We start from the raw sequence: 17,762 nt of genomic DNA on the forward strand, positions 1-17,762 counted from the left end.
ATGACAGATATCCCTGAAACTAATATAATGTTATCTGTCAATTATATCTCAATTTCAAAAAGACAACCCATGATACATGTGCTTTTATCAGTTCTATATAAAGACGTGGAAAGCCAAGCTTACAGGATGATTTGCCTGAAGTCACAAGGTTTAATATTGGAACTCAAGCACTCTGGCATCAGAATCTGTTCACTGGACCACTGCACCACATGGCCTTGCTAGGGGTGGGGGAAGGATGTGGGGCTATGGGCTCTTATTCAGAGTTAGGACAATATTTCACAATGATGGATTTCATAAAATGACTTCAGCACCCTGATTAGAGAACTGATTGGAGAACAGGGGACCCCTCACATGGGCCGTGGTCTTTCCTTGATTCACTGGCGCAGGCCCTGGAGACAGAGCCTCCGTTGTCCTTTTTGCAGCCCCCTAAGAAAGGGTTTCTTCTCCCTCAGCTGTGCGTCTAAGGATGCTAACACCCTGGGCCCAGCCAGGGCGTGGGTGATCCCATGCAGAGTGAGAATTTGTACAGAATCCTCCGAAGAGGAAGAAAGCAGTGTGGTCACTCTCTGGCTCCTGCTGCTAAAGCAGACAGGACATTAGGCTCAAGATCCTAAGAACTCTTGCCCAGTAATAGACCTGGTTTCTGTGTTTGTGTGTGACCGTTGGGTGGGGAGAGGGGGGTGGATAGAGAAGCTGGAGTAATCACTTTCCAAAATGACCAGAGCAATTTGAAATGCTTTTCTTCGCCTCTTACTGAAGAGACTCATTCATGACATAACCCTCAAAACTGGAAATGGGGAGGGATAGTCCAAGTCCGGCCCCAGGAGTCTCAGCCACCGGCCTTCTCTCCCACAGCCCTAGGTGGGGGCAGAGAAAGAGAGCGAGGTGCTCGATGTGTCGCCAGATGCCTCCTTCACTCTGGCGTATCTTGACCTCAGGCCATAGGACGTGCCTCCCGATGACATTTGATTCTAGAAACAATGTGTGGCTTTGCCAAACCAGAACTAGCTGACAGCAAAGATGACCAGGGTTCCCAGAGGCAAAGTTCACAGGACACGGCCTAGGAGGGTTTTGATTTGCTTTCAATAGTTGGGATCCTCGCCAAACACCGCAGCCGAAATGGCCCTTCTTTGGGGAAGCCTTTCCACGATCTCCAGTCAAGCTGTGTTCCCTGTGATTTCTTCCCAGTAGTAGTTCTTACAATAGCTATGAAGTAGTTCCTAGCACAATTCTTTGTTTATTATCAGTCACTTCTCCCAGCCTGTCGGCTCCACAGAGGATACTGGGTGTCTGTGTCTGATTCATCGACATCCAGTAGAGTACTGGCACACTGTAGGCATTCAAGAAATACTTGTTGAAGGAGGAGCTCTGTAGAGAACATTACATCCAAAAAATGATACGAAAATGTTAGAAGTAGAAATGATCTTACGTGTTTACTTCAACCCTGGAAATTGAGGCCAGGCGTGTAAAAGCGATTCGTTCAAAGTCACCTAGCTGGGTAATAAGAGGGCTGGAACTACAGACCAAGACTGTCTGCTTCAATCTGCTCATCCAGGGGGTTTCCTTCCCTTCCCCGTGTCCCCGCACTGGTCTGTATCACATATTCCATTTTGGTACTTTTCACGGCATATTTCGCTCTCTGAAATCACCTTTGTCACTTATTTGTTTTCTTGGAGAGTATCCGCCAAGCCATACCCTAATGTAAGCCCCACTCAAGCGGGAACTTTGTCTTGTACATCCCTGTGTGTCCAGCACCTAAATCAGCGCCCACGTGCATTTAGTGAATTTGCTGAATGAGTTAGTGTTCGCAACTACTTCTATTTAATTGGAGGTACTACTGTGGATTTGTTTTCGAAGGCAGTGGAAAAGAGTTAACGCCTATAAAGTCCAAAATGTTTGCTTGGAAAAGGAAGGTACTGGATAGGTCAAACATTCCCACAATTGGCCAGCGGTAGAATTATCAGGAGAGTTGGTTAAAAAAAAAAAAAAAGAAAAAAGTTGGTAAAAATAGAGCTTCCTGGGATCCGCCCAGCCCCCTGCGAATCAGAACATCCAGGCTGAGTCAGGAAGCTGCTGGCTACTGACAGGGAGTGGACCCATTTGGAAAACCACTGGGTGATAGGATCCAGAGCCAAGTACATGTTCTTAGCTTTGACTTTATATCTGCACTTCTGGGAAATAATCCTAACCACAGAGGAGACGTCGTGTACAAAGATATTTATCTCACCTTGTTTAGAACATTGAAAATATGAAACAACGTAAATAACCCAAAGTAGGGGAAATGATTGGGGAACCCAACGTATAGCCACTTGATGGACATTAAAATTCACACTTTTTGGGGCGCCTGGGTGGCTCAGTCGGTTGAGCGTCCGACTTCGGCTCAGGTCATGATCTCGCGGTCTGTGAGTTCGAGCCCCGCGTCGGGCTCTGGGCTGACAGCTCGGAGCCTGGAGCCTGCTTCATATTCTGGGTCTCCCTCTCTCTCTCTCTGCCCTCTCCCCCTCATGCTGTTTCTCTCTGTCTCTCAAAAATAAATAAACACTAAAAAAACAATTTAAAAGAAATTCACACTTTTGACCATGTTTCTACATGAGAAGTATTTTTGCCTTGGCTATAGTATGAATGTTTGTGTGTGTTGCTTTCCAACCCCAGGGGTTTCCTGGGTGAAATTCGAAACTGGCTCCTGTACACAAAGGGCAGGGAGAGACCAAAGAAAGAGGCAGACCACTCCAGATTGATAGGTGGCAGGTTTCATATGCAAGGGAACTTACATATAAGACTTGGCTTGAGTGGCTACAAGATGAGTAGATCTCTGCCCCTTCCTGCCAGAATCCTAACATTTCATGTAGAAGCCAGAATGGGATTCAGTCTTGCACAGAGTTCAGATAGGCTCAATAACATATTACTATCAAGGCTGTGGCCTTGAAACAGCTCCTAGTGTGGGAATATGGTACAGGGAACGGGGTAAGAGGCCTCTGCTCAGATCCAGCTCGCGGGTCTACCTGTGGTCACCTCCTCTCCATGACTCATCCGAGAGTATCCCCGCTCCAGATTCATAGGTTGAAATCCTGACCCCAACGTGATAGTTATCAGGAGGTGGCGCCTTGGGGAGGTGCTTCGGTCATGAGGGGGGAGCCCTCATGAATGGGATTGGTGCTTTTATAGAAGAGGCCCCAGAGAGCTAGCTCTCCCCTTCGGCCATGTGAGGATACAATGAGAAGTCGGCAGTCCACGACCCAAAAGAGGGTTCACCGGAACCCAACTGTGCTGGTGCCCTGCTCTTGCACTTCCAGCCTTCAGAACTGTGGGCAATAAATTTCTACTGTTTAGAAACCGTCCTGTCTGTTGTGTTTTGTTATAGCAACCCGAGTAGACTGAGACAGCCTCCATGCAAGAATGCAAAATTGTTTGTTATGATAGTGGTTAAATGCACGACATATACTGGAAGCTGATCACACAGGTTCGAATTCCAGCTCCGACTAGGTGTGATTATGGGCAAGCTGCTAACCCTGTGTTATGGTTTCCTCATTTTGAAAGGGAGATAATAACTGCACACGTATTAGACCCTCAAGAAATATTATATATATGAGGGGGAGTACTAGATGAAATTTATTAAAATGCCCCAGCAAACTCTGCTGAGCTTCTTGGATATAGATGTTTTTTCTTTTCTCTTCTCCCTCTTCTGTGAGGTGGTTCTAGTATCTCTACAACTTATCGAACATAATGACAGTCAAATTTCCAATGCGATGCAAAAGCAAGCATTTTCACCGAGGGTTATGGGGAGCCATGGCAAGTTTTGGGGTAGAGGGTGGGGGTGGAAAGAAGGCAAATGCACCCAGGAATCTTTTCAAATGTAACATCTTTTCCAATATAAAATATGAGTTAATAAAGATCGGAGCAATTTCTTATACAACACCTATTTGCCCGGGCTTGTCCAGCTGCTCTGCGGCCAAGCTGCATTTAGAACCTGGGCTGTCTAACTCCAGAGCGCATGATCGCCACTATGAACCACACTGTTTCTTCAAAACGGAAGAATTTACAAAAAAAGAAGATGTATTCACATCTCCTGTTCTCTCTCCTCATATGTCAATCCAACTGGGTGGGTTTCAGCTATTCACGTATTCGTTCCATGGATACTTCCTGAGGGTCTGCTTGCAGGGAAAAAGCTCTTCCTGGTGCCTAGGCAGCTTTGCACGGATCCACATAGGCCACGCAGGTACGTGCTCCAGTGCAGCTTATCTGGGTCTTGACAGAATGCCTTGAGGACAGAATGTTCTACAGGAATGCAAGAGCACAGGAGGCTTTCAAAGAGCTGCTCTGAGGCCATCTCCCCTCACCTTTCTATCCCCTATGGGAGGCTATTGCGAGATCATTTCTTATCGCCTCCTGGGTTCTGATGACATGTAGGGCTTCCAGCCATGCCCTCCACAGAATAGAGCTGCAGAATATAAAACCACTTGGCTGCAGTCTAGAATCGGGTCCTCAGCAACAGGGCATCCCATAACTCATATTATATCCATCCATCCTCTTTGGCCTATGGGGACAAGGATCATGGGGAGCTGGCCCCTTTGGCTTATTCTCCTTTGCACTTTGTAAGTAATAAGCTGTGTGAATCTAGAAGTGGCTCAGTGTACCTTAACCGGTCAAGTGACTCAGATCTTGACCTCAGCCTTACCTTATTGCATAAGATGCACCAGTGAGTAAAGCTCTCATGGAGCTTCCATTCGGGGGATGGGGGGAGGCTGGGATCCCAGACCGTAACACTGGGCACAGTAAATAGGTAAGGCCTATCTTATAATAGAAGGTGATATGGGTTGTGGAGAACAGTAAAAGTAAAGGGTTAAGCTAGGGAGGCAGATGGCTGCATGAAATCGGTGACCAAATACTCCTCATTGAAAACATGAGATCCGAGCAAAGACTTGACGTGGTTGAGGGGATTAGAACATCCAGAGGGATGTTCTAGCAGAGAGAAGAGCTCAAGCAACATGCCTGGAATGTTCAATAAAAGGCAAGGGGATGATGCTGGTTGGAGCGTTGTGAGGGAAGGCAGGCATCGAGGAGCAAGGTGGAACTGAGGAACAATTAAAGAGGCAGCCATGGGCCAGGTCCCGTACAGCCTTGTGAACTGTTTTCAGATTGGCTTTTCACCGACGGATATGGGGAACCATGACGGAGTTTGTGTTTCTAAACACAAATACACTTTTATTTTAAAATAAAAGACACAGCATCCCGCACAAAACAAATATATGGGTTTTTTTTTTTTCAAATTATGAGGTCTTTACTCTTTTAACCTCCTTCCAAGTCAAGAAGGACATTTGCCAGTCTCCTCAGAAGCCCCTCCATGGATTCTGTCCCAATCGGCGTTTCTTGCCTCTGCTTGAACGTAACCACTCTCCTGACTTTTCTGTTGATTACTTTGCCAGGTTTCTCTATGTTTGCATCTCGTCCCTGATCGCGAGAGTTTAATCCTAATGTTTCTCACAAGTCACTTTTAGTCTGAGGGTTCTCCTCATCCCTTTCTTTCTTTTCTAGTTTATGTGTTGAAGCACTGGGTCAATTTGTCATTATTATTTTTTTAAGTAAACTTTACTCCCAACTTGGGGCTTGAACTCACAACCCCAAGATTGAGAGTTGCGTGCTCTACTGACTGAGCCAGCTAGGTGCCTCCCGAAGTACTTGGTCAATTTGACCTATAGTTTTTCCCCTGCTGGATTTTGGTGATCATTGCATGGCTTTGAGCAGAGGAGGGTCATGATCTGACCTAGATTTAAAAGGATCACACTGCCAATTGTGTTCAGATTGTAGGAGGACAAGGATAAAGAAAAGAAATCTCTTAGGGGCTACTTCAGAAGTGCCTGAGAGACAATGTGGCTTAGACCAGGCAAGAAATGTGGAAGACATAGTTGGATTCAGGTTATATTTTGAAGGTACATGATCCTACAGGATTTCCTTATATGCTGGACTTGGACTGTGAAAGAAAGAAAGAAAGGAGTCAAAAATGATTTTTTAAACTACTTTATTGAGATATAATTCACACACTATTAGTATAATTTACCCATTTAGGGTGTAGTGGTTTTTAGTATATTTAAAGAGCTGTGTAACCATCACTGCAATCTAACTTTAGAACATTTCCATCAAAAGAAACCCCATACCCATTAGTAGTCAGTCCCATGTCTACCCTGGAAATCCTTCCCCTTCCAGACCCTGGCAACCACTACTCTATTTTATGCCTCTATAGTTTGCTTTTTATGGATATTTCATATAAATAGAATCATACAAAATGTAGTCTTTTGTGACTGTCTCCTTCACTTTAACATGACGTTTTCAAGGTTCATCTAAGTTGTAACATACATCAGTACTTGATTCCTTTTTATTGTTGAACCATATTCCAGTATATGGATATACCATATTTTGTTTATCCATTCATCGGCTGATGGACATTTGGGTTGTTTCCACTTTGGGCTATGAAAAAAAATACTGATATGAGAATTTGTGTACAAGTTTTTGTTTGGACATATGTTTTCAATTCTCTTGGGTATGCACCTACAAGTATCATATGGTAGTCACATGGTAACTTTATGTTTAACCTATTGAGGAACTGCCAAACTCTTTTCCACAGTGGTTGCATCATTTTACATTCCCATCAGCAGTGTATGTGGATTCCAATATCTCTACGTTCCCTCCAACATCGATTATTATTAGTCTCTTCGATTATGGCTATCCTAGTGGAGGTGCAAGTCATCTCATTGCAGTTTGGATTTGAACTTCCCTAGTGACTAATGATATTGAGCATCTCTTCAGGTGTTTATTGGCCATTTGCATGTCTTCTTTAGAGAAATGTCTATTCAAATCCTTAGTCCATTTCTTAATTGGGTTATTTGTCTTTTTACTGCTGAGTTGTAGGAGTTCTTTATATATCCAGATACATGTCCCTCATCAGTTGTATGTTTTATAAATATTTTCTCTTCTTCTGTGGATTGTCTTTTCAGTTTCTTGGCAGCGTCCTGTACAGCACAAAAGTTTTAGTTGTGATGAAATCCAATTTATCTATTTTGTTGTTGCTGTTGCTTGTACTTTTTTTTTTTTTAATTTTTTTTTTTAACGTTTATTTATTTTTGGGACAGAGACAGACAGAGCATGAACGGGGGAGGGGCAGAGAGAGAGGGAGACACAGAATCGGAAACAGGCTCCAGGCTCTGAGCCATCAGCGCAGAGCCTGACGCGGGGCTCGAACTCACGGACCGCGAGATCGTGACCTGGCTGAAGTCGGACGCTTAACCGACTGCGCCACCCAGGCGCCCCAGTTGCTTGTACTTTTTGGTGTCACTTCTAAGAAACTATCATGTAACCCAAGTTCATGAAGATTTACTCTTCTATTTAAGAGTTTTATACTTTTCAAGGTCTGTAGTTTAGGCTTTTTATATTTAGGTCTATGATCCACTTTGAATTGACTTTTGTGTAAAGTAAAAGGTAAGGATCCATTTGGACTATTGAGTTTTCAATTTTTGGCAAGTGGATATCTAGTTGTTCCAGGACTACTTGTTGAAAAGACTATTCTTTCTTAATTGAATTGCCTTCACCCTTGTTGAAAATCAACTGACCATAAATGTGGAGTTCTATTTCTGGACCCTCAATTCTATTCCATTGGTTTATGTGTCTATCCTTATGCCATTACCACATGGGCTTGATTACTGTAGTTTCCAGTAAGTTTGGAAATTTGTCAATGTGCATTCTTTTTCAAGATTGTCCTGGCTATTCTGGATCTCCTCTTTCATTCTTGACTTGAATAATTTGAGTCTTTTCTCGTCTTTTCTTGATCATTGTAGATAGAGGTATGTCAATTTTGTTCACCTTTTCAATCAAACAATTTTTGAGTTTGTTGATTTTCTCTATGTTGGATAAAATGGAAAAATTCCTCAAAAGATACAAACTACCATAGATTACTAAAGAAAAAACACACAATCAGGGCACCTGGGTGGCTCAGTAGATTAAGCATCCTACTTTGGCTCAGGACATGATTTCACAGTTTGTGAGTTCGAGCCCTGCGTCAGGCTCTGCGCTGACAGCTCGGAGCCTGAAGCCTGCTTTGGATTCCGTGTCTCCCTCTCTCTCTGCGCCTCCCCCACTCACGTTCTGTCTCTCTCTGTCTCAGAAATAAATAAACATTTTTAAAAAGTTAAAAAAAAGAAGAAACACACAATCTACATAGGGATATATCAAAAAGAATCTGAGTTCATTGTTAAAACCTTTCCCAAAGAAACTCCAAGCTCAGATGGTTTTACTGGTAAAAATCTCCTAAACATTTAAGGAAGAAATTAAGCCAATTTTTTGTGAATGTTTTCAGAAAATAGAAGAAGAAAGAACACGTCTGAAGTCATTTCTGAAGGCCAGAATTACCCTGATAACCAAAACCAGGAAAAAAAAATTATAAGAATATTACAGATCAAAGGAACACAAAAATCCTCAACAAAATTTTAGCAAGTCAAATCCAGAATATGTAAAAAGATAACACATTATTACCAAGTCAGATTTATCCCAGGTGTGCAAGTTTAGCTCAACAGTCTTTTTTTTTGAATTGAGTAATCAATTAACAAGCTAAAAACAAGAAACCATACAATCATCTCAATAGATGTAGAAAAATAATGTAATAAGATTATTTTTTCAAGTCTCAGCACAGAAGGAAACTTCTTCAGCTACTAAGAACCTACAGATAGTCCCATATATAATGGTTAATGTCCAATGACTAAGGGTTTGTGTAACATTGGTTTCATTTCTTCCTTAAATGTTAGGTAGGTTTCACCAGGAAAACCATCTGAGCATAGTTTTGGCAGGGGTGGGGGAGGGGTTGGATTTTCATAAATAATTCAAGATTTTTAATAGATATAGAACCGAGGCAAGGATGTTCACACTCACTTTTTTTACTTAACATTTTACTAGACGTCTGACATAGTGAAATAAGGCCATAAAAAAATATAAAAGGCATACTGAGTGGAAAGAAAGAAAACTATCATTTTTGTGGACAACATGATTGTGGATGTAGAGAATCCTAAGGAATCTAACCAAAAGCCAGCAAAACGGACAAGTGAGTTTTATAAGGTCATAAGATACAAGATCCATATATAAAACTCAATTTTAGGGGCAGCTGGTTAGTGGCTCAGTCGGTTAAGCATCCGACTTCAGCTCAGGTCATGATCTCACAGTCCATGATTTTGAGACCCACGTCAGGCTCAGTGCTGACAGCCCGGAGCCTGAAGCTTGCTTCTGATTCTGTGTCTCCCTCTCTCTCTCTGACCCTCCCTCGCTTGTGCTCTCTCTCTCTCTCTCTCAAAAGTAAATAAACCTTAAAAAAATTTAAAAAACAAAACAAAACAAAACTCAATTTTATTTTTAAGTACCAGCAAGGAACAACTAAAAATTGAAATGGAAGCACAATCCTATTTATGGTAACATCAACAAACATGAGATGCTTGGAGCTCTACTGAACAAAATATGTTGGAGATTTGTATGCTGCAAATTATGAAACATTTCTGAAAGAAATTAAATAAGATCTTAAGTAAATGCAGAGACTTATCATGTTTGTGAATTGGAACACTCAATTTTTATCACACTATCAATTCTCTCTAATTTGATCTGTGAGATTCAATGTAATCCCAATCAGAATCTCAGCAGGCTATTTTTATATAAAAAGACAAATGTGATTCTAAATTGTATACGAAGTAGCAAAGGACATGGAATTGCAGAAACAATTTTAAAGAGAAGAACAAACTTGGAAGACCCACATTACTGAATTTCAAGGCTTACTGTCAAGCTATAGTAATTAAAACAATGGGTTCCGGGCTGACGATTGGTATACGGAAAAAAAGAACAGGTTAGAGGGTCCAGAAATAGACTCCTATACCCGTGTAAAATGGCTTTTATATGTGTATGATGATAAGGGATACCTCACGCGCAGCCAGCAGACCAGGTCTTTGGACCACACAATGTCAAACGATTCCATTTTTTGTTGTTGATTTGTTTTTCAGCGGAACTGCCCAGTAACTTTGTGATCAGGTTTTCCCCCCAAAACGTATTTTCCTCTGTATCAGGTGTCCCCAGTTCAGTAAATGCCACGATCATTAGAATTCTGCTTCCTCCCTTTATCCCCACCCCTCATCGTATCCATATGCAGGCCATCAGCGAGTCCTGTTTGTTGTATCTTCAGGACATCTCCAGAAACTGACCATTTCTCTTCATCTCTGTTTCCCACTGCCTTAATCCAGACCACTGCACCATCATCCTTCACCCGACCGTTGCAACAGGTTCCCGAATTTTCTCTCATTTAAGCTCCCTACACCCACAGAATCTGTTCTTTGCTATGGCATTCACAGTTCTGTCCCAGCTGAATTTTGTCTGCTTCTCAAAACTCCTCTCATGCCCTCTCCCGTACTTACTCCTGTCTACTTGCGCTGACCTTTTTTCGACTCTTTGAACATCCCCTGCTCTATCTAGACCAGAGTGTTGTCTCTGCTCTTTTGCCCGGAATGCCCTTCTGTCTACTACTCAAAAGGCTTGCCCTTTCTTATTTTTAAGATCTCTGCATAGCCGTCACCCTCTCCAGAGACGCCTTTCCCGACTACTTCATGTAAAGTAGGCTTCCCCTAACCCCACTCTCATCACCCTTTAATGCTCTCATCTCTTTTGTTTTGCTCCCGTCTCCACAATCTCTTCTAGTGTATTTCTCTGCTTCGCTGACACTGAGTGTACAAACGGACAATGGCCAGACCATATGTAAAAATAGAACTTCGGCTCACAAGCGGCAGGAACCTCCCCCAGAAAACCAACCCCCTTATCTACAATAAACAAACCAGGAAGTCAGCCTGCTGTAAGCCAGACTTGCAGAAAGCCAGATTGCTATCTCCAAGGACAATCCAGGAAGCTAGACAATAACTTCTGTGACAATTGACCCCAACTGGCCAAGACTTGATTAATTACCGACAGCTTCCCTAATTTTTGACCCTACTTCCATGTTGGGACTAATCAGAGAAAGCCAGATAGGGACCCCTAACCAATCACATAGGATGCCCTGTTTCTAGATTATGTGCCCACAGCTTCCCCATGCCAACAACCCCAGTCAGGGCACACCTGAAGCCTTCCCTTATGAAGCTTTCCCACTCCTCCGCCTGCCTTTGAGGCTATGCCAAAATGTGACTGATTCCCTTGCTATATAGCCAGCTCCCAATAAACAGCCTTTGCTTTTCCCATTTGGTTGGTCTTTGTGTATTTCCACAAGATTATAGAGACGGACCATGTCTTGCTTTCAAATGTATCACCAAGGCAACAATGTCTATAACCATAGTAATTACTCAATAAGTCCTTGATGAATGAATGAATGGAAATCTAAACTCCTCGGTTGGAGAGTTAATCCTTCCCCAGCCTGGTTTCAAGCTTATTCCTTGCTATATCCACTCTTAACGTCGTCCAAGCACACTTTTCTCAACCGAATCTTTGTGCTCACAGGACATTCTTTTCCATAACACAGCTGAAGTCCTTTCTTCTCCATGAAACTTACTTGGATCACCCTAGCCCTTAAAGACTGTCTCCCTTCTCTGAATGCATACAGCACGCAGCAGCTCACTTGGTATTTCATTTCTTTTGGTTCATAGGGAGTCTACTCTCCCCGGATTGATGGTGGCATTTTTTTTTTTTTGTACCATTCATGATGTCTAGCATGTGTTATAATAATAAAAAATAATGACAATAACAAATAACTCTGAAGGATCTATTCTGCTACTATTCCCCTTTTATAGATGAAGCAACCGGGGCACAGAGAGACCTTCTCTTGCCTAAGGTAATGAATTAATAAGAAGTACAACCGAGGCTTGAATTCAGTTCTACCCAGCTTATATAGTATACATGTCAAAGCTCCAGACTACGCAAACTACTTTTCATATACTGTACTCATATTAGGCTCTCAATAAATGTTTCTGAAATTAATGAAATAGTCAAATGCAAACGTTTCATAAACAACAGAAAGGGAGCAGAACTCTTTAGGATGTTTCCCAAGGGTTGAATGGAGCAAGGGACTTGGCAACTTACCCTGAAGTTTGCATTCTAACCCTGACGTCCTGCTGTGATCCTCGGGCAAGTGCTTTTGTCTCTAAGGTTTCTTCACTGGTTCCTATGACATAGTCCTAAGTCATTTTGAATACGCATTGAGCAGAAGGGTTGGGAAAATCTTTGTGACCGAACAAGAGTTTTTCCAAGTTGTACCTGCAAAGCTGTCAGGAACCTATTTCAGGAAAGGTTTGAAAGCACTTGCAAAAGGAGACACGGGAATGTGTCTTCGAAGGGGTCAAGGGAGCATTACACCCGTTCTGGAAGCATGGGAAATTGTGACATCGTGGCAAGTAGAATCCCTTTCACTGTTGCAGTGAAATCTGTGAGATTACCAAAGCACCTGGCACAAGGATGTTCTGCAGGGATGACTACCCATGGACAGTGGTCCCTACACTCTCAGCCCTAATGTGGCAGCAACAAGCCTTGCTTGATGGGATGTTCTGAAGGATATGGACAGACATGTCATTACTGAATTACTGAGAACTACAGCTCCAGCATGACCTTAACTACAAATATATAACATACTTAACAAATACACCTACGTACATGCACTTACACCAAATTGCTCGGAAAAAAAAAAACCAAACCCACAATTCTGGGTACTTGTCATTTTAATTTTCCTTCTTCATGATTTTCTGTATTTAAAAATTTTTCTATAGTGAGCATGAGTTACTCACAACGTTAGGAAAAAAGTTATATTAAAAGATATTGCCACAGATATGGCAGTTTCCTTCTGAGAGCAGCTTCTGAGAAATATTCTTCTACGCGTAGGTTTTTTTTAAAGCTTGTAGATTACAAATACATTCTAAGAGACACCCACTATATTTGTTTCATTGAATACCTGGCCAACTGCTCCTGGTTGAAGACATGTTGGAAAGCTAACAATAGTTCTTTATTAAAAAGGAGTAGAAAGTTGTTCCCACTTACGATTGGAAAACTTGTCGTTGAGTTTTGCAGGGCAGATCAATATCTCCTATGTGTCCACTGCTTTCTCTGTATCTGTTTGGCTGACAGTCCCTCTCCCTTGCAGCCTTGTGGGGGTGGGGGGGGGGGCGGAGGGAGGAGGGGCCGGGAGGGGCCTGAAGTTCCTCTGTATAGTTTCATTATCAGCTAGGGAAGGAGAGCAGATAAATGCAGGGATGATTACTTAAACAAAGGTGCCCTTCCCAAGAGCTCTTAGAAGCTCTCTGATCTTGAGAGAATGTCATTAGGAAGGGCTTTCGATATTAAGCTGACCTGAAGTCCCAAATTTATCCTGTTCATAGTATACACCAAAGGATGAGTTAGCAAAAAAGAATTTTAATCAATGTCTGGGATGGGGTCAGGATTAGTTTAAGTGACAGTTACTGAGAGCAAAGGGCAGTGAGGAAGCCATCAGTTATAATTAAAATAGAGTTATCGAAACTTAGATTTTTAAAGCCAATTTGGAAACTCTCCAGCCCAAATCTTTTATTTCCATATTAATAAAGGGCAAAGAAAGCCCCCCAAAATTCTATTTTAACTGAGGTCATACCACGGCTTTTTGCAGAGCTGGCCTGGTACCAAAGTTTTGAATATTGTGGTCTTTCAGTCACATAACACTGTTGCCTAACCCCAAGTTAATATTTCTCATGACAAAAAAAAAAAAAAAAAAAAAAAAAAGACATCACAGGTATAATTTTTAATGGTTTTTCTGTTTTTCTGTTGACATTTATTTAGAGCCAACAGTCACTGTTTTAATCTTTAAAAAAAAAAAAACACCTATATTTACGTGATGAGATTAATGCTTACAAACTGAATTTCATTTAATTGCTATACCCTATATAGTTCAGACCATAAGACGCCCATGGACCAAGGTCATCAATGTCATTTAGAAGCAGAACACTCGGTTCATCCTTTTGCTTTTACTGACTCACGAATAACCCACTTGAAATTCAAATTTACAAACTGCTATGTTCATCACAAACAGGCTTGACCCTGGAGTTTAAAGTTTGGGAAGAGGAATGACTGTTTTATTTGGCAGGAGATAAAGAGAGTTGAGGAGGAGAGATTTCTTGTTTCCTTTGGCAGAAATTGAGAAATTGTCCCTTTTCAGAATCCAGTGGCAACAAATTGAATTATCTCCTATGCTTTGGGGCCTCATCTGTGGGGAAATGCTAATGGTTTTCAATGTGCTTAGTCTTATCCTTGCGAGATGAATACTGATATTGATCAAACTGGGGAAGATATGGGTGGGGGGGGGTGTCTGGGGCACCAGGACATTCTTAGAAATCAAATTCGAGAATCACAGAGAGTATCAGTCTTGAAAGGGACCCAACAGCAAACCAACTCTGATGAGAAAAGACCAAACTTAAAACTGCTGGTGGTGAAAGGTCCACGTAGTGTCACGTGAATTTTTAAGGCAAAACGAGATTTCAGCTGAACTCTCTGAGCTTCTGGTTTGGTGTCCTAACAATCACAACATACAGATTCAGGGAAAATACTAATACCACTTACGTAAAATCTCAGATATTTTCCTGACACCTCTGGGTTGACCAGAACTTTGTGCGGCTGCCTTGACCTGTTTGTTAGTCAATAACCTTGAGGTGTAGACATAAATCAGAACAAGTCAGGTGAACCAGTTGAGCCTGAAGATATCAAAAAATCATTCTGCGAAAGTAGAGAAAAATCAAATGATTATGCCTCTGCCACAAGTTCTAACGCGTCATTGCTTAGGTGTGTTTTCCCTTGTTGCAAATGTCCTGTCGTGGTTGGACACTCTTCTCCTGGTCAGAGAACTAATCAGAGCCAGTTGGGTCAATTAACTGTTAGGAAGAGCTCACATGGTCAATGTTTTGGGGGCTGAGTTATGATTCCTGATTACTGGGGGGACTGTCCCCCAGCAGGCAGCTCGAGTGCGGATAAGTGCTATATATGGGAAATTGCTTCTCTCTTAGTCTCCTAATGTGCTTAGTGCAGGTGTAGACAGGGAGCAGAGCTTCGATTGCACCATCCCCATCAGCTAGCACAGCAGGCTGTCAGTGAACTTGCTGAGGGAATGAAGAAACCACTGATTTCCCCATACCACATAACAGTTCCCCAAGAACCACAGAGGTAAGGAGACAGAACAAATTTCGAGGGAGATGGTCTCTTCTGACCCGGAATGGAGATAAACCGAAAAGGGCTATTTATGGAATGAGCACTGGTTCTGGCTTGTTCAGAAATTCAGGTGGGCCTTTCTTCAAATGAATTCTTCTGACTTCATCAGTGGTCCCTGCAAACTTTGGTGTCTTCACCTGAAAAGTGGGCTTGATCCAGCACCGACATCATGAGGTTGCTGTAAGGACTAAGTGAGGGAACCGAGGCGAAGCACTAAGAATATCTTGGGTTCATAATAAATACTAACTCAACATTATTATATAAACCTGTCCTAAACCTTTGTCTGTCAAATGGTGAAAGAAATAGTTTCTACCTTATGGTTTTTGTGTACAGATGAAGTAATGATAAAGAAAGAGAATATGTGAGTGCCTATTTATTCGAGGCGCTTTGTATTTATTACTGATCCGTTATATTAACCCAAAGAGTCAAATACTGTTATTATTCCCATACTGTAGACAAGAAGATTGAGGTTCAGAAGGAATAGGTTCAAGGTCACACAGCAAGCAAACAGTGGAGTCAGGATTGGAATCCAGTCAATTATTTCAAGACAATTAAACATAGGGCTGGGCTGCTTCTCGCAAATATAGTAAAAGCATTAAGCACAGTGTCTGCCATGTATTATATGCTGATTTAGTAGAAGTCAATACATGTGCTTAATAAATGCTGATGGATATAGCTGCTTTTCTGTATTTAGTTAGTTGAATGATTTGCTTATTTACATCTTTGATTGTGACTCTAGTGTCATCAGGAAATTCTAGAACTATCGTCTCTTTAGCTTTACTCCAGCGATTGTCCCTTAAACTTTGTTAGAAAAGCTTTGCAAAGAAACTCTCGCTCTTGACAACCACAGTGGAATCACGCCACATGTGATTTAACCCGTAGGAATTCAACTACATCTGCTCGGCAAAAATATTAAAATCCTGTGCGACACTGGGAAAGCAAATTTTGCGTTTGTAACTTCCACTAGGTCCTATAAATTGCCGAATGCACGATACGTTTATACGTAGATACTAATTTGTGTGTAAAACTGGGGCGCCTGGGTGGCTCAGTCGGTTGAGCGGCCAACTTTGGCTCAGGTCGTGATCTCGAGGTCCGTGGATTCGAGCCCCGCGTCGGGCTCTGTGCTGACAGCTCAGAGCCTGGAGCCTGTTTCAGATTCTGTGTCTCTCTCTTTCTCTGACCCTCCCCTGTTCATGCTCTCTCTCTGTTTCAAAAATAAATAAGTGTTAAAAAAAATTAAAAAATAAAAAGTACACAGGACTTTGTGGGGACCAAAAGGTATTTTCAGGGGGAATTTTGCATACCTGTGATTTTCACCTTACACGCTACCTCCATAACCGAATTTCTGTGCAAGATGAGGGTCCCCTCGATCCCCACAGGCATCCTATTGTCACGAGTGGAAGTGAACAGGAGAGTGGGAGAGCCAGCAGCAGCTTTTGCTGCTGTTAATATTAGCAAGTAGTCAGTAATGATCTAGTTCCATCTGTGTGCCAGCAGCCATGTTAAGCCCTGAGCACAGATAATCTCATTTGATGCCCACAGAAATCCTGTGAGGCAGTTATAATGGAGATCATCCTTGTGCAGATGAGGAGTAAGGCACAGGAGTAAAGGCAGGTACCATCACTGAAAGACTGTTACACAGCAGCAAATGCGTACTTTATCTCGAATTTTCATCAGAACCTTGCAGGGTAGGTATTGTGCTCCTTTCACAGTCAAGGAAGGGGCTTAGGTAACTTGGCCAAGGTCACCCAGCTGGCAAGTGACTGAGGTAGGACTGAAGCCCAAAGTTTGCATTCATTGCACCACAAAGCTCTCTGTTCAGGGAGGAACCTGCTCTCTGCAAGGAGGTGGCTTCTCATCTGTTTTCGGTTATTCCAGGAACATGATGAGGCACTGACTTGACCAGCGATAACGCTGATCGTTTGATCTCCTTTTGTTTGTCCTCTCGCCTCTCTCTGAATTGGCGGAGACTTTGTGAAGATCATCGTCAAGTTTATAAACTGCTCTGATCTCCTGGAGAAACAAGACACAAAGTAAACTCCTGACTGACCGTGGCTCTGGCTTAAAAATCCTGGAAGTTACTACCCAGTGAAATGGTGGCTTCTCTCTGTTCTTCTTGATCCGCTTGCTTTCTGCTCCGAAAACCCTGAGGCAGACGGAGAAGTGGGAATCAGTCTGATAGCAGGCTCTACCACCTGATTGCAAAAGCCAGAACCTGAGAGTTTTTCTTTTACTTTAGCCCTATTGTCCAGTCCATCACCAAACGTCGTCCATCTCCAGACCATCCATATCCTTTCACTTAGTGTTCTGTCATTTGAGATATCGTGGGTTACCTGGTGGGGTGGGAGGGGGTACCTAATCTCCCCAGGTTTGCCTGGGACTTTCTAAGGTTTAGGACCACAAGTCTGCCACCAGGGAGCCCTCCAGAATTACAGGCGAACCAGGCTCACTGACCTCTCCGCTGGTCTGTCTGGAGTAGCCTCCTCCCAAGCCCCCCAGATCCCAGGTTTGCTTGCTTTGGATTCCTTCTCCACCCAGTAGCCCCCCGC

The sequence above is a fragment of the Herpailurus yagouaroundi genome, unplaced genomic scaffold (genome assembly GCF_014898765.1).
Source record: "Herpailurus yagouaroundi ecotype Mexico unplaced genomic scaffold, PumYag 187, whole genome shotgun sequence".
Classification (NCBI taxonomy): Eukaryota; Metazoa; Chordata; class Mammalia; order Carnivora; family Felidae; genus Herpailurus; species Herpailurus yagouaroundi.